Below are 21445 nucleotides of genomic sequence, written 5' to 3'. Positions count from 1 at the left end.
CTAAATGTAAGAAACTTTGAAACCAAGATTTTAGTTGAATTTACATTTGAGAAATGAGGTTATTATACCAGATTGCACAAGTAACTGCTTGAATTTGCTTTTGTTTTGTCTATTTTCTTAACTCACCAAAACATGTTTTAGATAATTTATTTTTCAAAACCTCATTATCTCGACTATAAAAACAAAATTTGCTGTGCTATTTTCTCAATAACTAGTGTCTCCTTAATAAATACAAATTGCAAATGCATTATTTGCAACATTAAAATTTTTGAACAAAATTTCATCAGCATTCATAGGTATTATTATTCAAAATATTATTTCATCTGCATGTCTTTTTCTTTAGTGACACTAAAGTTTCATAAACAGATTCTAAATGAATAGTAATGCCACTAAGATCACATTTATACTTTAATTTGCATATGTTTAGTGGCAACTTGCTTCATACTGAGTTTCGAAATGAAGTTGCATTGTTTCTCTTTGATTATATTCAGATATTTCTGGAAAGAATGACATTTAAGCAATGCAAAAATATAAAATTACCTTTTTGAAAATCTCTATTTGAATAAAATTTTGTCAGGGCTAACTTAAAATAATGATGATGTAATTCTGAATTTTAAAAACAAAAGTATAGTTATGGCTACACTTTTCCTAATATATTATAAATGACTTGTTTTATATTTTTAATCTTTTTATATTATGCACCATTTTTAAGGAGACATGCAGAACTACAGAAAATATCTAGATTCATTTTGGTTTTTAAAATAAACAAAGTTCACTCATACAAATAAAATATAAACATCAAAGGAAATTCAATTTTACTGCAACAAACCAACAGAGTCATAATGTTTTATGATGTCTAGTGTCATTAAGTGTGTACGGAAACAAACATTCGTTCACGTTGGTGTGTGAGTAAACTGATGCAGTCACTTTAGATGGTAATTTGACTAAAGCAATTACTTTTCTATGGGCATCATCCCCCTGACTCAGCAACTCCACTTCTAGAAATGCGTGCTCAGATATAATTACACATCAGGAGTGAAGGCTGCTTCTTGTAATGTTGGTGGAACTAAGCTTGGGGTAAAAGAAATCACTCCTACTCCTAGTCTTTTTTAACTACTACTCAATCTGTCAAAATTGCTTTGCGGGGGAAATGATACATGTTATAACTATTTTTATAAGCTGTACTTTCTACATTCTTTATTAGTCCTATATGTGAAATTAGTTGAATTGTATTTTTATTGAAAATATCATATTTTCTGATTTTAGTTTCCCCTCCTACAGGTCCCCTTGTATATTCCCCACCTCTCTACTTGCACAAGTCCATATATATATATATATATATATATATATATATATACACACATATATATATACATCACTATAACATATATATTATATATAACATTTATATATATAACACATATATATAATGTCACTGTGAGTATATATATATGGATATATATATATATATATATATATATATATATATATACACTCACAGTGACAAACACAGAAATCCTAAGGGAAAAAAAAACATAGCCCAGATACCAGATATAGACCAGACACCAGACAGAGCATTGAGACAATGAAATAGCATACACACACACACACACACACACACACACACACACACACACACATAAATAAAAGGCAAAGCAAAACAGAACAGAACAGAACAAAACAGATAACAAAAAACATAAACAAAAACAAAAAGCAAACCAAAAATAAACCTCCAAAAATTCCATTGAGTTTGTTTTGCACTGGTCATCTCCTGATGGACACAGAGCCTGGTCTTCAGAGAAGTTTGTATACCAGTGATATTCAGTTGGAGAAAACTACTTTTCATTTGTGAGTGATTATCTATTGGAGGTAGCTCCTGGGTTAGGGCTGTGAGCTTGTGTTTTCTTCCCCTCTCAGTTCTGGGACCCCATCAGGTCCAGACCCGCATAGGCCCTGTGCATGATGGCTCAGTCTCTGTACATCTGTCCTGCTGTGTATAGAAGACATTTTCTCTTGGTGTCTTTCATCCCACCTGGTCTGAGATTCTTTGAGCCTCCTCTTCTACACTATGCTATGAGTGGAGTGAATTGATGGAGATGCCCATTTTAAGGCTGTACGTTTCTCTGTGCTATGAGTGGAGTGAATTGATGGAGATGCCCATTTTAAGGCTGTACGTTTCAAGGTCACTCACTACATGCTGTCTAGCTATGGGCCTCTGTATTTATTCCCATCTACTGCTGGAGGAAGCCTCTCTGATGGTGGCTTAGCAAGACACTGACCTATGAGTATAGCAGAGTGGCATTAGGTGTCATTTTTGTTGTTAGGTTCAGTTAGCACAACCGTAGTGTTTGGTTTTCCCACATGTAACATGAGGGGCTGTTTTGTTGGGGATTTTGTCCCACCCAATACCCCACAGCTGGTAAGCCCCAAAGAAAATTACACAGAGGTCTCCAGAAGATTATAAACTGATTGGCCCATTAGCTCAAGCTTTGTATTAGCTTTTATAATTTATATATCCCCTTATTTTTATCTATGTTAGCTACATGGCTTGATACCTTTTTTTTTTTAGTGGGGCAGATCACATCCCTCTTCTTTGGTGGTCTGGGCAGGGATGTGAAGGAATGGACTTCCTCCTTCTCAGCATTTTCCTGTTCTCATCGCCCCGCCTCTACTTCCTATCTGATTGACCCACCTATACTTCCTGCCTGGCCAATCAGCGTTTATTTAAAACATGATTGACAGAATACAGAAAATTCTCCCACACCACCCATAGGTCCATGTCTTACTCTGTATCAGGTTCTTGACCACTGAACAGTGCTGGGGATAGGTTCTAGCTCATGAAGTGGTTGTGTAGGAGTTCCTTGTATTTGTGTTCCTTCTATTCATTGGTTAATGAATAAAGAAACTGCCTTGGCTTAGCTGATAGGGCAGAACTTGGGTAGGCAGTGAAAACAGAACTGAATGCTCAGAGGAAGAAGGGCAGAATCAGATATGTCATGGATCTGTGGCTGGAGTGAGGTATGCTGAAACTTTTCTGGTAGGTCACAACCTCATGGCGATACACAGATTGATAGAGATACATTAAACTTGTATGTAAAAGTCAGCCAATAAGAAGTTAAATCTAATGGCCAAGCAGTGTTTTAATCAATATAGTTTCTGTGTGGTTATTTTGAGTGTAAGCTAGCCGGGCAGCCAGGATAAACAAGCAGCCGGTTGTTCCCTTACAACAAAGTGGCTTATAAATCCGATCAGATTTGCTATGTGCCACTATTTCGATAACACATCTTTTTGAAAAAAAATGAAGTCTCCTCACTATTTTTTCTGGTTTTGTTGCTTTAAAGAAGATAGAGATACGCAAAAAAATTCAAACCTGATTTTTACAGTGACTGACCAAATCCAAATTCAAATAACTTTTGAAAAAATAAAGATATTCCATTTATATAATAACTGTTTTAACCAATAAAAATTTAAAGTAAACTATGGTTCATAATAAAACAAAAATACGGATGGTAAGACTTGGATGGAATTGAAAGAGTTATTGGTGAAGTCAGGGTTGCAATTTCTGGCCCTGGCAGGATATTTCCCTGACTTCTATTCCTTTTGTTTTTATGGAGTATTGGATGTGCTTTCATATTCAAGTCTCAAACAATATCACAAAGAAAAAACTGGATGAGATGAGATGCTTAGTTAATGTGATTATGTGGTGAAATGAAATTTATAATTCAAGTAAAAATCATCTTCTTTGACATCTGAATTGTTTGCTGATTGGAGACAAATTAAACCTTGAGATGGATCTATTTGGATAAGCCAGCTTTCAGTTGCTGTTTAAATGTGCTCATTATTTATCTCATATTTTTTAGCCTATATTTGAGCATAATTCCCATGGGCTATTAACTGGGCTGATTCAAAAGCAAGACAAGTAATTATTAAGCCTATTAGATGTGGTCATTTTGAAGGTCATAGACTTCAATTGTTCTCAAAAAAGCCATCCAACCTTTACTAACCTTTGCTTCATTCATATTAGAATGAAAATGAATGTTATAAAATAAAGTTTACTTAGGTTTAGATATATGTAAAAACACAAGTGAAAAATAAATAGATGCCATTCAAAGCTTCACATTAATATATGGGAATCAAAATATCACCCTCTAAAAAATAGACATATCAGATATATAAGAATGAAAGTAGTTGAACAAAATTACATAATAATAGCTGAAGCTTTTATTTCATAAGCTACTATTTCATAAGTAGATTTTATTTACTTCAGGTTCTTATTATTCATATTTACTGTATTTATTGTAATAAGTAATTAAAAGCCATCACACTACAGGACAGTGGTTAAGCAAACATTAATACATGCTATTACTAAGGTGGTACATGCTTCTAAAAATAACTTTGCTGAGGAATTATCTTGGAAATAACATTGGTATTGATGTAACATTTACTTAAAACTGTATGCCAACCTCCTTCCTCCTTCCTTTTTAACATCATTATTTTCAGGTATTGAATAAAAGTTCTTTGTCTCAGATACATATGTGACCTTAATTTTGCTCTGTCAACAGAAAATCTTCACAGACTGTTTTCATATTCCAGTCAAATCACTTGGGTGACTTTCTGCTATTTTCAAAGGGTCCCAATAATACTAAATTGGATTTCTAATTTCAGAGATCCAACATCTATGGATTCAAGCAAATAGAAGATAAAAAATTTCTATAAAAAACTTGTATCTATATTGGACATGAACAGAAAGCTTTGCTCATTATCCCATATGAAATATAGTTATAAAAACTTACAGAATATTTATACATTATATTAGGTAATTATTTTAAGTAATACAGAGTTGATCTAAAGTATATAGGAAGATTTATGCCTATTACATTCAAATACTATTTTATTTTTATGAGGGACTTAAGCATCATTGGAATTTGGATCTCACTGATCCTAAGGGAGGTCTATAATACAAAAGCAAAGGCATAAAGACCAAATTTCACCTCATCAAAGCACTACATGCGAGTCATAGTTAAAATTACGAGTGTGAACTAGTGTGTAGCTGAGTGGTCGAGTGTTTGTCTAGCATCCCCAAGACTGGTTTCAGTCAACAGCTATACAAACAAAATGCATGTGTGCTTCATCCATACTACTTTCTTTAATTTTACACGTAATTATAAAATAAATTTTGTTTTCATTATTTTTATTGCACAGTAAAAGATGTCTTGCCTCAGTATCTAGTCCAGTTTGGAGTGTGGCTCTAACCAGAAATAGTGGACCACCTTTCCTCTGTCTTGCATATTGATATAAATAAAATCTTTCTTAGGTAAAAATATTTTATATTTTCTTCAATTTCTAATTCTTTTCCCTCTTATTTATTCTTTATCCTGGTGCATTTGCTTAAGTAAAATGAATTAAAATTTCCCTAAGCCTCATAAAGAACAACTTGTATCCACATTCCATTTCTTTAGATAAAGAAATTGAAACTAAGAGATGTTGAGTATCTTGTTCAGAATTACACATCTTGTTTCTGGATTTATAAATTTTTTGAAATCCTTGCCTTCAGACTCTCAAATCCAGGCTGATAACCCCTATACTCTCCTCTTTGTTTTATTCTTTGTGGACTTTAGCACACCTGATTTTTTCCCTCTTTGGAACTATTGCATTGTTATCCTCACAGGACCAGAACCTTTCAATTATATTTAATATAGTTATTTTGCAATCCATTTACACTGTAGTTTTTAAAAACATGAAAGCTTTGAAGCATGCATTTGGGATACAGGATTGGAAATTTAGTGCGTCTCTGTGGTAGAACATAAAAAATACCTGTCTTCCCTTCATTAACAAGTGAAACATCAGAGGCACATCCAACTGCAAAGATTTTTTTCCCCTAGAGATGACCCTGATCCAGAAGTGTTTCAGTTTTCCTTAAATGCACCAGGCACACTATAAGAAAAGCCCATTGTTCTATATTTACTTCAGTCTTATTTAGTAATTTTCTTTTTTTTTTTTTCAGATTTGTCAAAAGCCAGGATCTTAGAAAAAAAATCCCAAGACTCTTCTTTTAAAATATTATTAAGTTTTTTTTAAATAATTTAAATAAGATATGTGCCTTTTTGAGACAAGGTCTTCGTATTTGCCTGGAACTTCCTATGTAGACTAGACTGTCTTTAAACTCAAGCATGTCTACCTACCTCTACCTCCCAAGTGATGGGCTAAAGGGTCTGCCACCATTTTCATCATTTCGAATCAGGTTTGAATCACTCTGATTCAGGACTGAGATAGTATTGTTAAAGTTAAATCTATTATCTGCAAGCGTATAGACTCCAGTAATTTCTTTGGTTAATGTTGCTTTGTGAGAGGCACTGAGCCAAGAGTTAGGGATGAGAGAGGAAAAGATGCTCACAGAGCTAAGAGTGTTGCAGGGAAGAAAAGAGCCACACCATTTCCAGTAATGACAGTTTGTTTGTTAGTAACAAAAATCTACTGAGTCATGGGGTGATTTCCCAGAAGGCTACACTATACCTCAGCAAAAAACCCAGCAGGAAATATAACCAGAAACCAAATGTATTAATATCGAGAACAATAAGGCTATGAACTGATATTATATTATCTTCAACAAGAGGCAGCATGATCTCCCCTATTTTCCTCTCTATGTAGAATTAACACTCCCTTTCTCACTGCACCATTCTTTTCTCGACTTTGAAACATATCAGACTTTAACATGGCTTTTCCAAGTTCTGGTTTCTTATTTCCCAAAAAATAAGATCCTTTTACTCTGCTTCCAAGTCATGAAAAGAAAGAATGTACCTCATTACCGCAGTAAGTCCATCCAAGACAATTATCATCTGAGATTTGGTGAGAACACTGGTTCAACTCTCATTTAGCAGGCATCACATGTAGAGCAATGTGAAAAGTTGTCTGTCATAGCTGATTCTATAGTAACTGAACCCTGGGCTGGAGAATAGTCTCCATCGAGATATTATAAGATATGAATAATCTTTTTGCAAAAAAGAATGTTAATGACTGCAAAAATGTAGACAAACTGATAAGACTATTATCATATATGACATTACCTTGGTATATATACACATTAAAACATAATAAAAGTCTTATTCCCATAATAATAATGTGGTTGTATAACATGGTATTCATTGTGATATGTCAAAAATGATGTCAATACCAATTTTTTTACCCAGTGCTTAATTTATGCTAGATATAGTTTATGAGATTTTTTTTACAACACTGTAAACACCATTGATTTCTCCATCATCCATACAAAAAAAATGACCAATAGAGAGCATAAGGAGTTTCCAGGGTCATATATTTAGCAAAAGGCCACATGTAGGGTCCCTTTTTTCCCTGAAAAGTTATTTTAAACAGCACACATTATTTTCTGTCTGAATGAAAGAATGTTGTTGTATAAGATAGGTATTAGTGTGTGCTTTGGGAGACTGAAAAGATTATTAACTTCAGTTAAGGAGTACTTGATGAAAACAGATTAGCTATGTTTTAATTTTTAATTTTTGCTTAGCCATGTTTTGATAGAGACAACACATCTAAATCTCACAAGTAGATTGAATTCCGAGTCTGGTGAGGCATAGAAACTCCACTGGGAGAAGACACAGAGAGCTTCTTAGGGGAGCTTGTGAGAAAAGGTTCTCATGGAGGAGTAGGGAAGAGAGTCAACAAATTTGACAAAAAAAAAAATGCCTGCATTGTTCTGTCAAAACCTTCTATGGCTTCTTGCTTGTCTTTCTGAGGTAGTTCTGCTCTCTCCAAATCCTGCCCTGATATAGATATGAATAATTTGCATTGGTATGGATTTTAAGGTCAATTTTGTTATATGTATTTCTGATATTGATTAAGGTATTGTGATTGTGTAGTTCATTTTAAAAATGTAATGTATAATTAGGAAATATAGGTTGTTAATATATAATCATCAATAATAGTCAAGCTTGTCATGTTAGTTAGATTTTCTAGATATACAGAGATATATTTCAGCTACATAGGCATTCTTCATATTTTTCAAAGACTACAGAATATGGCATTTTAAATGTTTTAATAACTTAGGGCTGTTCATGACAATGAGACACGTCTGCTCCTGGCAGTACCAGCGACTTCAAAAGGAAGATGGGCATCATAGAGGCTCCTTATGGAGTTGGTTAGCCATTTGGGCAAGAAACTGCTCTTGCCTGGACTTTTGCATAAACTGGACACAAAGAACCTGCAGAGAGAGGACTGCTGAACTTTTCTAAAGGTGAGAAGATCTTTCAGGGTTCCTGATTCATGAAGGAGTCTGAAAGACATTTTGCAGGACACAGCAGAAAGTGACTGAACTGTCTTTGAAATTTCCTGCTTCATGGAAATGTATGCTGGATACTATGGGCCTGAAAGCTGAAAATAGATGCCCCAATGGTACAAAAGAACTTTGGGTGACTGTCCAGACAGCAAGATGTCTCTGTCATTTCTAGAGTTTGGGAGTTGCTTATTTCTTGTTTGCTTAGGTAATATTATATCCTTCTGGAGTCTTTGATGGAGTTGAAGAATATATAGATAGGTATTGTTTTCCTTAGTTATGATAAAAGATAAAGTAGATATAAATATTGCAACTGTAATTCTTGCTTGATAACTGTTTTGTTATATGTAATTTTACTATATTAAACTGAATGCCTTTCTTTTTTGTTTAAACAGACAAAGGGGAAATGATGCAGGAGGGTCATCTGTCTATGTGTTACTCTCATTGGTTAATAAAGAAACTGCCTTGGCTTTTTGATAGGGCAGGATTTAGATAGGTGGAGTAAACAGAACAGAATGCTGGGAGAAAGAAAGTATAGTCGATCAGATGCCATGGAGCCAGCCACCAGGTCAGACATGCTGAATATTTCCCAGTATGCCACCACTTCATGGTGCTACACAGATTATTAGAAATTGGTTAAGCAAGATATGAGAACTAGCCAATAAGAGGCTGAAACTAATGGGCCAGGAAGTGTTTAAAAGAATACAGTTTCCATGTTATTATTTCTGGGACTAAGCTAGCCATGCGGGAGCTGGGCGGGACAAAAAGCAGGCCTGCTTGCCTCTTCACTACACTGCCCAGTGCTCATCAAGCAGACAGACAAAATTCTTTAAGTATCTTTTAGCAAAAATGTTTTTCACAATGAAAATCTCTCATGACTTATATGTAACAGCAGGTTGAAGACCTCGATCTACACATTCCCTGCATTACAGATTCATCTGCTGTCACTCTCCCACTCTTCCTTGTTATAAATGTTAGAATGTTTCACCTATCAGTGAGTGAAATCGTGTATCCATGGGATGGCTGAACTCTAAGATGAAAAATTGTTAAAATAAGTGAATAACTTTAAAGTATTTCTTTTCCCTACTTATTGATCTTTGCTTTGGTCAATCTTTTATCACCATTTCTAAAAGATAAACATCAGAATTGCAAAAAATAGGACTTATCGAAAAATATGTTTCTGAAATTCTCTAAAGGAATGTAAGGAAATAGGTCCCAATGCCTTTTCTACATCAAACACAAATTGGTTCTTATCATAAAACATAATCTGTATGTGTGCTATATTTTCTCCTTCAGCATTCTTACTCTATCTCAAAATTTCACCGTTTCTTTCCTACTCACCTACCCGAGTTACTGATGTCTCTTCTAGCTGTTATTTCACTCTTCCCAGGGTCATAGCAAAACATATTCAAAACATTTAGTTTAAGTCATTTTAGCAATTACACCTTTGCTATGATTTAAAAGTGATTGCAGAATAAAATACTCCGACCCTACAGCTTCATTGACTGTCCTTATCCTTACTCTGCTCTCTCTAATAAATACTCTCCAGTTGTAATAGTAGTATGGAAGTGGTTGCCTAACATTTCAGATCAAGGAAAGAACATGCATGAAGACATGCAGGTTGAGAGCAGCGAAATTATAAAGCTGGAGTGTAGTAATGTAGTTGCAAGTAGAGAAGAGAGAAAGAATGGTCAAGGGAGAGATGAACTAGAGGATGCAAACTGGATTATAATGTATATCTTAGCCATTAATAAAAAGGACTGGGAACATGGGAAAGTTGGTGTTAAGTTAGCAAGTGTATGATGAACTATGCAGTGCTTGAGAAGGAGACAAGAGAACATTTTAATAAGAGGAAGGACATGACCATCATTGCCCTTAAAAAACGGTGAAGTATATCGATCTGAATCAAGAAGCCAAGCCTAGAAGACTGGAGCTCAGCCAGTAGGAGCTGATGGAGCACAGAGGGGAAAGCAGTGTGGATGAGTAAGGCCATTTAAAGGAATTATTTGGGGGTAAATGCTCTCTTAGGAGTCTGTCCTAGTCATGGAACTTTTAGTACTAAGATAAATCATAATTTCTGGTAAGATTTTTTTGATTGAACCCTTTTAATAATAAGGTACTAACATACATGTAAAATATTAAAATAGATAAACACATTTTATTTTTCAAGATGCAAAGGGGACAAAGTGTTTAATCTCCACTTGTGAAAAATAAAATAAGTGATTACTTTAGAGCTGGGGATTTGGAGTCAAATTAGAGGTGTTGAATACACAGTGAAAATAGCATATTCCCCAAATTAGCCTGTTTCCAGGAAGCGTTCTGATCGGAGCAGCCAGGTTTGGAATTGTTGTCCTTCTGGAGCACTTCCTTTGCTGCTGACTTTGAAGGTTTAAGAATGTGATATCTCACTTCTAAAAATGCTCGCAGTTGGCAACACAAACACAACTTAAATAAAATTAAGAAATAAGATTCTTAGAATAATGAGAGTTTTTTCCACCATAGGAATACTAATTTCAAGAGAAAACCAAGTAAATGTTTTATAAAAATGAAGATTTTTTTTAAATTGTGACCTCACTAAATGATCATGTATTTTGCCAAAGCAACATGTTCTAGATAATTGGTTTTGGACTGTCACACCTGGAAACAGAAGACAATAGAATTTGTTGGCCAAATCATGCCTTTTCCCTGAATATTCATTTGGATGAGCCTATTATTAAAAACTATAATTAAAAAATGTTGCTACTAAAATCTTGGAGTTATTTTTAAATTCTAATAAACTATGTAACAAACTATGGTAGACTGTCTGCTTCCACAGCTGAATGGGAAGAAGATGGCCTGTTGTTTATTTGGTATTTGATGAGTCCAATTAGAATTTTTAAGAGAAGAAGAAATTTTTATCTGTGAAAATAGCATTCAAAAAGTATGTAAGTGGCATCCATATTTCCTTAAGTAATAGTAGTCTTGACATCTTCACCATTCACGAGTCATATTTCCAAACCTATTCAATTTTCTTGTTCTAGGCACGACAATTCTAACACAAGACTGAAGAAAAGGTCACAGAGATCAATTACTTTGGAAACCATTTGCCAATTTTCTGAAAAATTTCCGTATATTTAATGTATGAAAGGGTTAAATCACATTCCCATTATGTGTGTGTGTGTGTGTGTGTGTGTGTGTGTGTGTGTGTCTGTATGTGTGTGTATTTGTGTGTGTGGGGTGGTTACTTGTTCTTTAATAAGAAGGAGGGGAAAAGGAGAGAGGATGTAGTGCTGGGAGGTTAAAGAGGTGAGGAATCTGGGAGGAGTTGGTGGAAGGGAAAGCATTAAAATTTAAAGGATATAAAAAATACTTATGCAAAATGTTATAAGACATAAAGCATGTCAAAACAACTTTGACATATAACTTAAGCAGCTGCAATGGAAGGATAAATGTATGCATTTTGCTATATAGAAATAATCAATTATGGACACTGATACATACAAAACCTTGGGTACATCAAAAATTTATAGTAAGTAAAAGGAAAAAAATCACAAAATAGTACACACCATAGTGTTCCACATGTAATGTGGAGTGAGATAGCTGGTTCCTTGAGAGTGATGTCAAAGACAGACATTTATTGGCCAATTTGCTAATATTATAGTTCATGCAAACTTTACCTAACAAGAAAACCTATCAACAAGTAAAACATTGGATAGCAACATTTTAGATCAGAAGATATGGACATGCACATGACACACGATTTTGTTCTGGATTCTAAATCCCAAGAACAGGGTATAGAAGGAAATGCTATTATAATATCTGAAATTTAAATCTTGGAATTACGATAATATAATTGCTGTTAAAATTTTCACTGGGCAAAACTGATTATAAGCAATTCTCATATGTTAAAACAACAGGAATACTTGCCTCTGGTAATAACTTTCAGTGCCTAAAGAGAAAATTATTTTATTAACACGAAAAAGATATGCATTTCCTAGTTTCTGCTCCAGGACAGCAGGTGTCTGATTAAATGAACTTGGTAGAAAACCATTACAAATGAGTTAGAGAGGAAAAGTAAAACATATCTGTACCATATTCTATTTGATAATATGACCTGGTAGGCAGAACACATGCATATGCTAATTAAGATAGTATTATACAATTAAAATTTCATTTAAATATTAACAAGTAAAGAGCTATCTTAAAATTATATTGCTTGCTTCATAGCCTGATCCTTTTGCATACTTGTTCCTTAATATAGAACAATCAAAGATATAAACAGTCATATTTGACTTGACTGAGTTGCTAACGAACACTTAATGATAAAGAAATTCATATTATTTTAATTTAAATCACTGAGCTTGAGGATGTAGGCCTTCAACTATTAAGGAGAAAGAGGGGGAAATTTACATGATATTGATGCTAGCTAATTGTTTTATAGCTTGGCTGATTTGTGATTTGGTTTCATAGATATTTGACTGATGAGTGGTCCTGCGCATGCTGAGACAGAACATCATAGCTATGAGCATGGTGATGGAAAAATGGCTCAACTCCTGACAGGAAGGTTGCAGAGGTCTGCAGATGTAGTTCTTCTACTTAAGATGGCTTCTTACAATTCCAACATCCTGACTAACAGTGTCAAAATGTAATTAAACCTTCCAATAAACAAGTCAATAGATATTTTCCAAATAAGAAACATAGTATTTACCTCTGGACCTCAAAGACTCATTGTCCACTCATTATAGAAAAGGCATTTAGTATATCTAGTGTCATTGGAGTCTAAATATTTTTAATATTGTTCAAATATTCAAATGCAGATTTTCTCTTATGTATTAGCCAAACTCTTAGCAAAAGTTCCTTTAAAATTAAATATGCATTTGCACACTTGCAATGTCAAATGCAGAGACTAGATATTTCCATTCCTGATGATTGTGAAAAAATATAACAAGGAGAAATTGGGCATGATGGCACACAACTTTTATTCTGGCCCTAAGCTTCTTTATGAATTCTAGGTTAGCCTGGTGTACTCAATGAATTTCAGGATAGTCTGATCTATGTAGGCAGTCTTTGTCTCAAAAATGTATGATGTATGTATGTATGCATGTGTGTGTATGTATGTACATGTATATCATATGCATGTATGTGAATTTTATTCTTGATTTGGTATCTCTCATATACAAACACATATGCATTCTAAGATCAACAGAGAACAAAAAATACATTCTCTCTTAAACTTTATTCTAGCTTTTGTATGTTAAGGACGAATCATACAAAAGAAAGAATAAAATGCAACCGGAAACATATTTTGAATATCTTTCTCATTGTATCTAGCATCTGAGGCATGTAATGGCATACATGTACTCCCAAAGATTAACAATCTAATCCCTGTAGCCTTTCTAGCTTCAGCCTCTATAGCTCCTCTCATCAGTTTACCCCTTTCCTATGGCTTCTCTGGTTCAGTGTTCTCCACTGTTTGGATCTATAACTTCCTCAAGTCTTCACTGCAGCTTAGATTTCACTCTCACAGATTTCCTTCTTGATTTCCACTGGCTGCATGTAGGGACTCTGACTGACACAAAATGTCTGGATTCCCAACCTTCCTTTGAAATCTGAATAGAGGTTTCCATGATGCTGCAGTGCTGTGTCTCTTATTGGTAACCAAGTGCATGTGGATGGTCACAAGGCCACCATTGTTTGAGAGGTAACCGTACATGCTCAAACCATGGCTATGGCGGTCTCTGAGTATGTAAGTGACTGAATTTAGGGGAAAACAGCCACTAGTGACATTAAGTTATCAGGTACTCAAGTTCTCTTCTCAAATCAGTTGTTTTAAAATAAGTTACACCTTTCCATGTTTGAGGTAAGTTCTTGGTATTCTTCAGATGCTCTTAAAACAGCTCTTACTACATCGGTATAAAATGCTTGGCTTATTTTTAGTATAGTACTCCATTAATTCTTGGAGAATTCCATGCAATGTGTGAGCATCTATTCACTTTCCATGTTTCTTCTAACTCTCCAACTTTATATCCTTTTTTTTCCAAAAATAAATACCAACTTCAATTTGTGTTGTACTTAAAGTATGGGGTAATCTAATAGAGCTTCTTTAGCCTCCAGAGGCCATGACATTAAGGAAAACAAGCTCTCTCTTTTCTTAAATTTCCCACTTTTCCCCAAATAGGATTACTAGCAGAGGACAGTACTTCCAACACATGTGTCTGAGGAGATGGTGTAAGTAATGACTTCCTCCAACGTAGATGAAATCATTTGCAATCCTTTTTCTATAAGTAGTAACTCATTCTCCAATAGATATCCCGTAGTGAGGCTCCTTGTCTCTCTCTGTTCTTGACAAATGAGACACTCAGGAGTCTTATCATTACTTGTATGAGGAACATAATTTTCTTGTAATTGATAATTTCCATTCTACCCAAAATGTTCACCTGCTATTAAAACTGTTATGTAAATGTAGGAGAAATTAAGGGGAGAAAATTGTTGATTATCTACTTCATTGTTGACAGCTTATTCTCAGAATAGCCTGTAAATAGTGTTGCTTGTCTTAGTGGTGGGTCTTCACTTCAGGTCAAGCTAACACTCGCACACACTGGAATTCTTTGTTAGTACATTAGTTGTACCTTTGGGAATGTCTTCTTGTCAGTTCATATTCAGATACACAGCATTAAAGTAAAATGTAAATTAAATTTGATAGTGATAAATGTTTAAAACAATTTGTTTCTGTATTTCTGAGGGCCTATCCAAACAAATTTAATATTTTCACATATAATCCAAAAGATATAAACCTTACACTAAAACATCTCAAGAAGAGAAATACTTCATTAATTTAGAATATGCTGTTTAAATTGATCAACAGATTGAAGTGCTAAAGGCTCATGGTTTGTCATGCTTAAGGTCACATTGAATACAAATGCAAGCTAAAGTTTAAAAATTATACATTTTCTAATATGCTATAATGGTGAAAATCTAGTTAAAGAGATTCTGTAATCATCAAAACTTCCCTGAAAGAAATTTGAACTCAATTATAATTATTAAATTAAGTATTTATAACTTTGTTTTGATCTTCTTAAGCATACTTAATTAATTTTAAATGCTCCTAAATTATTCACTATTTTTAAACTCTGAATTTTGACTTTCCCAAGATCTAAATTTTTGTTTTAAAGGTTGAAAATAGAATTTGCATTTATTTTCACTAAATTTTTCTAGAAAACACCATATATCTTTGGATAACTTGCATTCTAGATTAATACAACACTCAACCAACAATTATTATATGTGTATAGCTTTAAAGCATGTGTTAGGTTAAAATGTTGTTCAGATAACAGTATTAAGTAGTTCTTACCAATAAAAAGGACTCTATAAAATATATAGCAAATTTTCTGGTTGCTGGGTTTTTTAAATTTTTTACACGTTTTAATTGCTATCTTCAGGTTAGTTACTTTCTTACAAAAAGAAGTAAAGCAACAGTATATATAATAAGAAAAATCTATAATATAACAAATGATTAACTATAAAATAAAAAAAAGAAATTAGACCAACACAGCCTGCTTCAGAGCTGAGGGGTCACAAAAACCAGCAGGGAGTGTTCCTGCCTCTGTGGTTTCTTTGTACCATCCTACCCCGTCCAGCGAGCTCGCCTTCTTGTCTGTGAGGTTCTTAGAACCCAGCAAGAAACCCTGCTCCCATGCTTAGGGATGAGTAAGTGGCCACAAGGCCGGACAGTCCAGGGGGAACTGAATCCAGGCCCCTCCAATTCCCCAAGCTTTTCTGGCCATCCAGCCGTGTGAGTTCCCTGCTGCTGGCTTTCTTTACTCCATTCCACCCAGTCCCCCAAGCCTGCCTTTTCATCTCCAAGGTACTTGGATCCCTCAACACAGCCAGCTTTGGGGCAGAGGGGATCTGAGAGCCAGCTCCAGTGATGAGGGCACCTAATATAGGGCAGGCCAAGAAAAACTCCAAAGTACACAGTCAGCCACAGCAAAGATTGGGCCAAGACTCCAAGACTCTGCTGGCCTCATTTGAAGGAAGAGATGGGCAGACACCAATGCAAGAATTCCTCTAACATCCTAAAAAGCAACATGGTAACACCAGAATTCAGTGAACAGGTAACAGGAAGACTTGAACATCCTAACTCAGAAGAAGTAGAAGAAATTGACTTTAAACGTAACCTTATGAAAATGATGGAGAGCCTTAAACAGGAAGTGAAAAACCCCCTTAAAGAAATGGAAGAGAAGACAAACAAAAAGTTAGAAGAGCCGGGCGGTGGTGGCGCATGCCTTTAATCCCAGCACTAGGGAGGCAGAGGCAGGCGGATCTCTGTGAGTTCGAGGCCAGGCTGGTCTACAAGAGCTAGTTCCGGGACAGGCACCTTGAATTCAACAAAAATGAAGGTACAACATATCCAAACTTATGGGACACTATGAAAGCAGTGCTAAGAGGAAAGTTCATAGCACTAAGTGCTCACATAAAGAAAACGGAGAAAGCTCACATTGGAGACTTGACAGCACACCTAAATGCTCTAGAAATAAAGAAGCAGACTCACCCAGGAGGAGTAGAAGACTGGAAATAACCAAACTGAGGGCTGAAATCAACAAAATAGAAACACAGAAAACAATCCAAAGAATAAACGAAACAAAGAGCTGGTTCTTTGAGAAAATCAACAAGATTGACAAACCCTTATCCAAACTAATCAAAAGACAGAGAGAAAACGCTCACATAAACAAGATCAGAAATGAAAAGGAGGACATAACAACAGATAGTGAGGAAATTCAGAGAATAATTAAGTCTTACTACCAAAGTTTGTATGCCACAAAATTGGAAAATGTAAAAGAATGAACATTTTTTTAGATAAATACCATATACCAAAATTAAATCAAGACCAGGTGAACAATTTAAGTTGTGAGGAAATAGAAGCTGTCATCAAAAAACTCCCAACCATAAAAAGCCCAGGGCCAGATGGTTTTAGTGCAGAATTCTACCAGAACTTCCAAAAAGAGCTAATACCTACACTCTTTAATGTGTTCCACATAATAGAAACAGAAGGCTCACTGCCAAACTCTTTTTATGAAGCTACCGTTACCCTGATACCAAAACCACACAAAGACTCAACCAAGAAAGAGAATTACAGACCAATCTCACTCACGAAAATCAATGCAAAAATTCTCATTAAAATACTGTCAAATCTAATCCAAGAACACATAAAAAAAATCATCCATTACGATCAAGTAGGCTTCATCCCAAGGAGTCCTTACATAACATTCTAGTTGGGAGACTTGAGCAGTGATGGCTTACTGCTATAATCTGACTATAGCATACAAGGCACACAATCCAAAGCAGGGGCCAAGGCCTACAAACCAAATGGCTGCTTATGGAATGCTAAGAATGAAATACCACACACTGACCTACAAACTATGGCCATAGTCATTGGTCAGATGGTCACTGCTGGGCGGAGCTAGGAAGGGGCGGAGCCTATCATGACATTTCCCTATTGGACCTGTTTTCCTGTGCCTCTCTTGAAATAGAATTGATGCCCAGGGTATATCGGGCCAGGTGTGAGGAAAGCACAATGCTCCACAGACAGAAGAGCAGCCGCCCAGTTGCACCTGTTTGTGCTGCAATCCATGCCTCTGTAAGCCAGACATCATCACCAACATGCTGGGAGTACGACCCCGCAGCCCAGGTGCAGACCCTGAACCCTGCTGGGCACTGCAGGCACAAGGACCCAACCCTGCCAAGCGACGCTGACTCCAGGAGCCCCAGATGCCACCCGAACTGGAAGAGCCCGCTGGGTCTGCCAGCAATACACCGACCTCCATGGTGTTTCTGACTGCAGGCTGCGCCACGAAACTGCAACTGGATGGCGTGGATCTGCTGCTAGAGCCAGATCTCACCTCGGTTCTGGAAGTGTCGTTCACTAAACACTCCATCATCTTGGTCCCCGAGAGCCTCCAGGCTTCCGACCATCTTGGACAGCCTGGGTTCTTTTGTGCCAGCCCGCAGGGGGCCGCTGTCCTGGAAATGTCAGAGGACCACCTCCTAGTCCTCCAGCAGGAATCCTTCTGTGAGTACATTGTAGAAAGTTCCTAATAAGAGGACGCCTGTGATGAGGATGTGGACTCTGGTTTCCTGTGACTCTAGATGAATCCTCCAGCTGGTCAGGCAAGTGAGCACTTTTCCTCCATTGTCAGGATGCCCAGTCCTTGGCCTCAGGGCCACATAGCAGAACCATATCCTTCAGTGCCTTCTCCTAATACAGAGCCATATTCGCCAAGGTCTATCTGGACCGGGACAGCTACCTGCTGGGGCCTTTCCCCAGTTCACTCCCGCAGCCTCTGCCTTCATCTCCTCCTCCAAGTCTCCAAGAGCAGCGCCCTCCATCCTCTCCGCTGGCCCCATGCAAGGCCAGGAGGCTACTGTTCTGTCAATGAACTGCCTTGCACAAATCCTGTTGCCTCTCAAGTGAGAGACTGACTTCCCCACGCCATCATGTGTGCCTTTGCACAGTGTACAAGGTTAGAAGGGCACTCTTGTGCTTGAATTGGGCAGAATGCAGAATACGGGATTGTTGGTTGGCTAGAAAATCTGGAAGAAAGATCATCGCTGGTTGAAACTCACCTGCATTTGCTCTTTGAATTGACTGTTTTCTTTACAGAAGTCACTCTCGGGAAGTCTCGTCATTGCAATCCTGGTTTTTGCCCTCAACTTGCCCCACTTTCCCTCAAAACTTCGCCCTATCATTCACCTTTCGCCAACTTAATTTTTTGAGCTAATTAGTCATTAGTAGTGAAAATTGTTTGACTTTAGCGCTACTCCTCCTACTCTGCCAGCTTTTTTGCCATGGGCCATTTCCTTACCAAGCTCCTTCCTCATTTGGGAGAATCTAGCAAATGGTTGTAACTCATATGCTATTCTTTATGAAACAAACTTAGCAAAGGAAGTAATGATCATGTTCTTTTTTGTTTTTGTTGTTGTTATTTTGATCTGCCTGTCTCTGAGTACTGGGATTAAAGGTGTGTGCCACCACCACGCAGCTCATATTATTTTTTTTTAATAAGTAGTTAATGTTGTTGTGTCTATTGCTTGTTTTGTGGGTTTATTTTGGATTTTTTATTTGGCTTTACTTTTTCTTTCAACAAGAAATAAGTCTTTGGATATCACTTTGCATATTTTAAATATAGTTCTCCTGTTCTGGATGTCATAATTCTAATGTTACAATAATTAATTATAAGACTATATTGTTAGAATAATTAGAAGATCCCAAATTTATGTTGTTCATTGCTATCAGTATGTAGATATGTCTTATGTTGATTTGATATCCAACAAATTTATTAATTTATTTAGTAATTTTATGTACCTTCTTTTGATTGATAAAAGCAATATCTCTACTGAGAAAATGGAGGCCTTTGACATATCTAATACATCTTATTTTTCCTTTACACTTTCTATGTGATATTTAAGTTCACTCGAAGTGTATTTGTTAGGTACATTCCTATCATATAGAATGCAATTACTTAAATTTTATAATAGAATATTAGCATTTCTGTAAATAATTGTTAGATAGCCTTTGTCCTGATAAAGATGTTATTTTATAACATTTCTGATTGTTAAAAATAGGATATTGTTTTGATTTTGGTTCAGTACTAAGACTTTGTCAAAATGTTGGATTTAATAGTTTAATTAAATTGTATTTTTAAAAAACAAAAAAGAAATTAGAGATGTGAAGTATTAATGCTTTTGGTTGAAAATTTAATAGAAAAATCAGGAAAGGTCTCATGCAGAAAATGAAACTGGATCAGAAACTGGAAATGAACAACAATAATGTCAATAAACATATATAACAAGGACATTTTAGAAATCTTAATTCCAGAGTATTTGGATGATTTATGTGACTATAGAGCTGAGTGAGGCATAAGGCCTCAACCCTGCATGAAGAACTATAGGCAAACTAAGAGTGCTGCGGAGGGGCATATATAGTCTGTGACTGAAACATTATACAGACTGAACAGGTAATATTTACTATGTAAGTTTACATACACCAGGTATGGTGATGTACCTCTTTAATCTCAGCACTTGGAAAGCAGAGGTGGCAGAGTTCTGTGAGTTCAAGGTCAGCCTGGTTCATGTAGTGAGTTCAAGGATAGCCAGGCCTCTGTAGAGAGAGACTGTTTCAAAAAAGTATACATATGTTCTTGCAACAACAATTAATGAAAAAGAGAAACTATGTAATTTGAATGATAGCAAGAAGCAGGCATATGGGAGTGGTTGGAAGAGCAAAACGAAGGAATGATGTAATTTTATACAATAATCTTAAAAAATAAATAATTTTAAAAATTAGGAGGGGTAGCTCATAGTATACATTGGTGTCTGCTTTAATATGGTAGAGAAGAGCTGGAGGGTCATTTGCTGTTCTGAGAATAGATTGAATAGAAAGAGAGAGAGAGAGAGAGAGAGAGAGAGAGAGAGAGAGAGAGAGAGAGAGAGACAGCATGCACATGCACACATGCATAGGGCCAAAGGATGAATTAGGTGTTGTCCTTAGTTGCTCTGAACCTTAGTTTTTGAGGCAGGATCTCCTACTAAGCATGATGTTTCTGGAGTCAGCTCAGTCGGCCGGCCACCAAGCTTCAGGGATTTGCATGCATTCAACACCACAACAACTAGGATTCAGATACACACCTATGCACTTGGCTTTAATTGGGAGCCAAGCTTCAATCTGGCTCCTGTGTTTCCATGCTCTAGCATTTCAGTGGCTGAGCCCTCCCTCCAATTCCTATTTCTTTTAAGTATGACAACATGGGTTTTTATTGGGTATGTATTGAAAAAGAAAATAAAGTATAAAGTTTATGAACTAAAAATTTGAACTTGATATTTAATGGGGATAGGAAAACTAGAGCAAAGGCTAGCTGATGAGTCAGATCAGGAAGCAGGGTTGCATGTTATAATTTCAGATGCCTATTAGACATCATATCCAGTTGCCTGTCTATTAATTCCCATTGTCAGGATGGGAGGAGGAATCCTAAACGGACAGAAAGAAACTGAGCACTCAAGAGTTGTGGAAGATCCCTTTGTCAGCGGATCACTGGGCCACCGGGCAGCCCTGTTTAGTTGCTGAGGAATCCCATCTGGACGGGTGAGTGTGTGCTATCCCGGGGTAGAGTGTCCCGGAAGAGA

General features: G+C 36.1%; 1 protein-coding gene and 1 pseudogene across 1 annotated transcript in view; one reads left to right on the top strand and one right to left on the bottom strand.

Moving 5' to 3' along the window:
* Znf804b (zinc finger protein 804B) overlaps positions 1–21445 on the bottom strand; it is a 552504-nt gene that overhangs the window by 38412 nt on the left and 492647 nt on the right. The window lies entirely within an intron of this gene.
* LOC101987241 lies at positions 17927–18745 on the top strand (annotated as a pseudogene).

Source organism: Microtus ochrogaster, chromosome 26 (genome assembly GCF_000317375.1).
Source record: "Microtus ochrogaster isolate Prairie Vole_2 chromosome 26, MicOch1.0, whole genome shotgun sequence".
Lineage (NCBI taxonomy): Eukaryota > Metazoa > Chordata > Mammalia > Rodentia > Cricetidae > Microtus > Microtus ochrogaster.
Note: the sequence above shows the minus strand (reverse complement) of the source record. Positions and strands in the feature narration are given on the sequence as shown.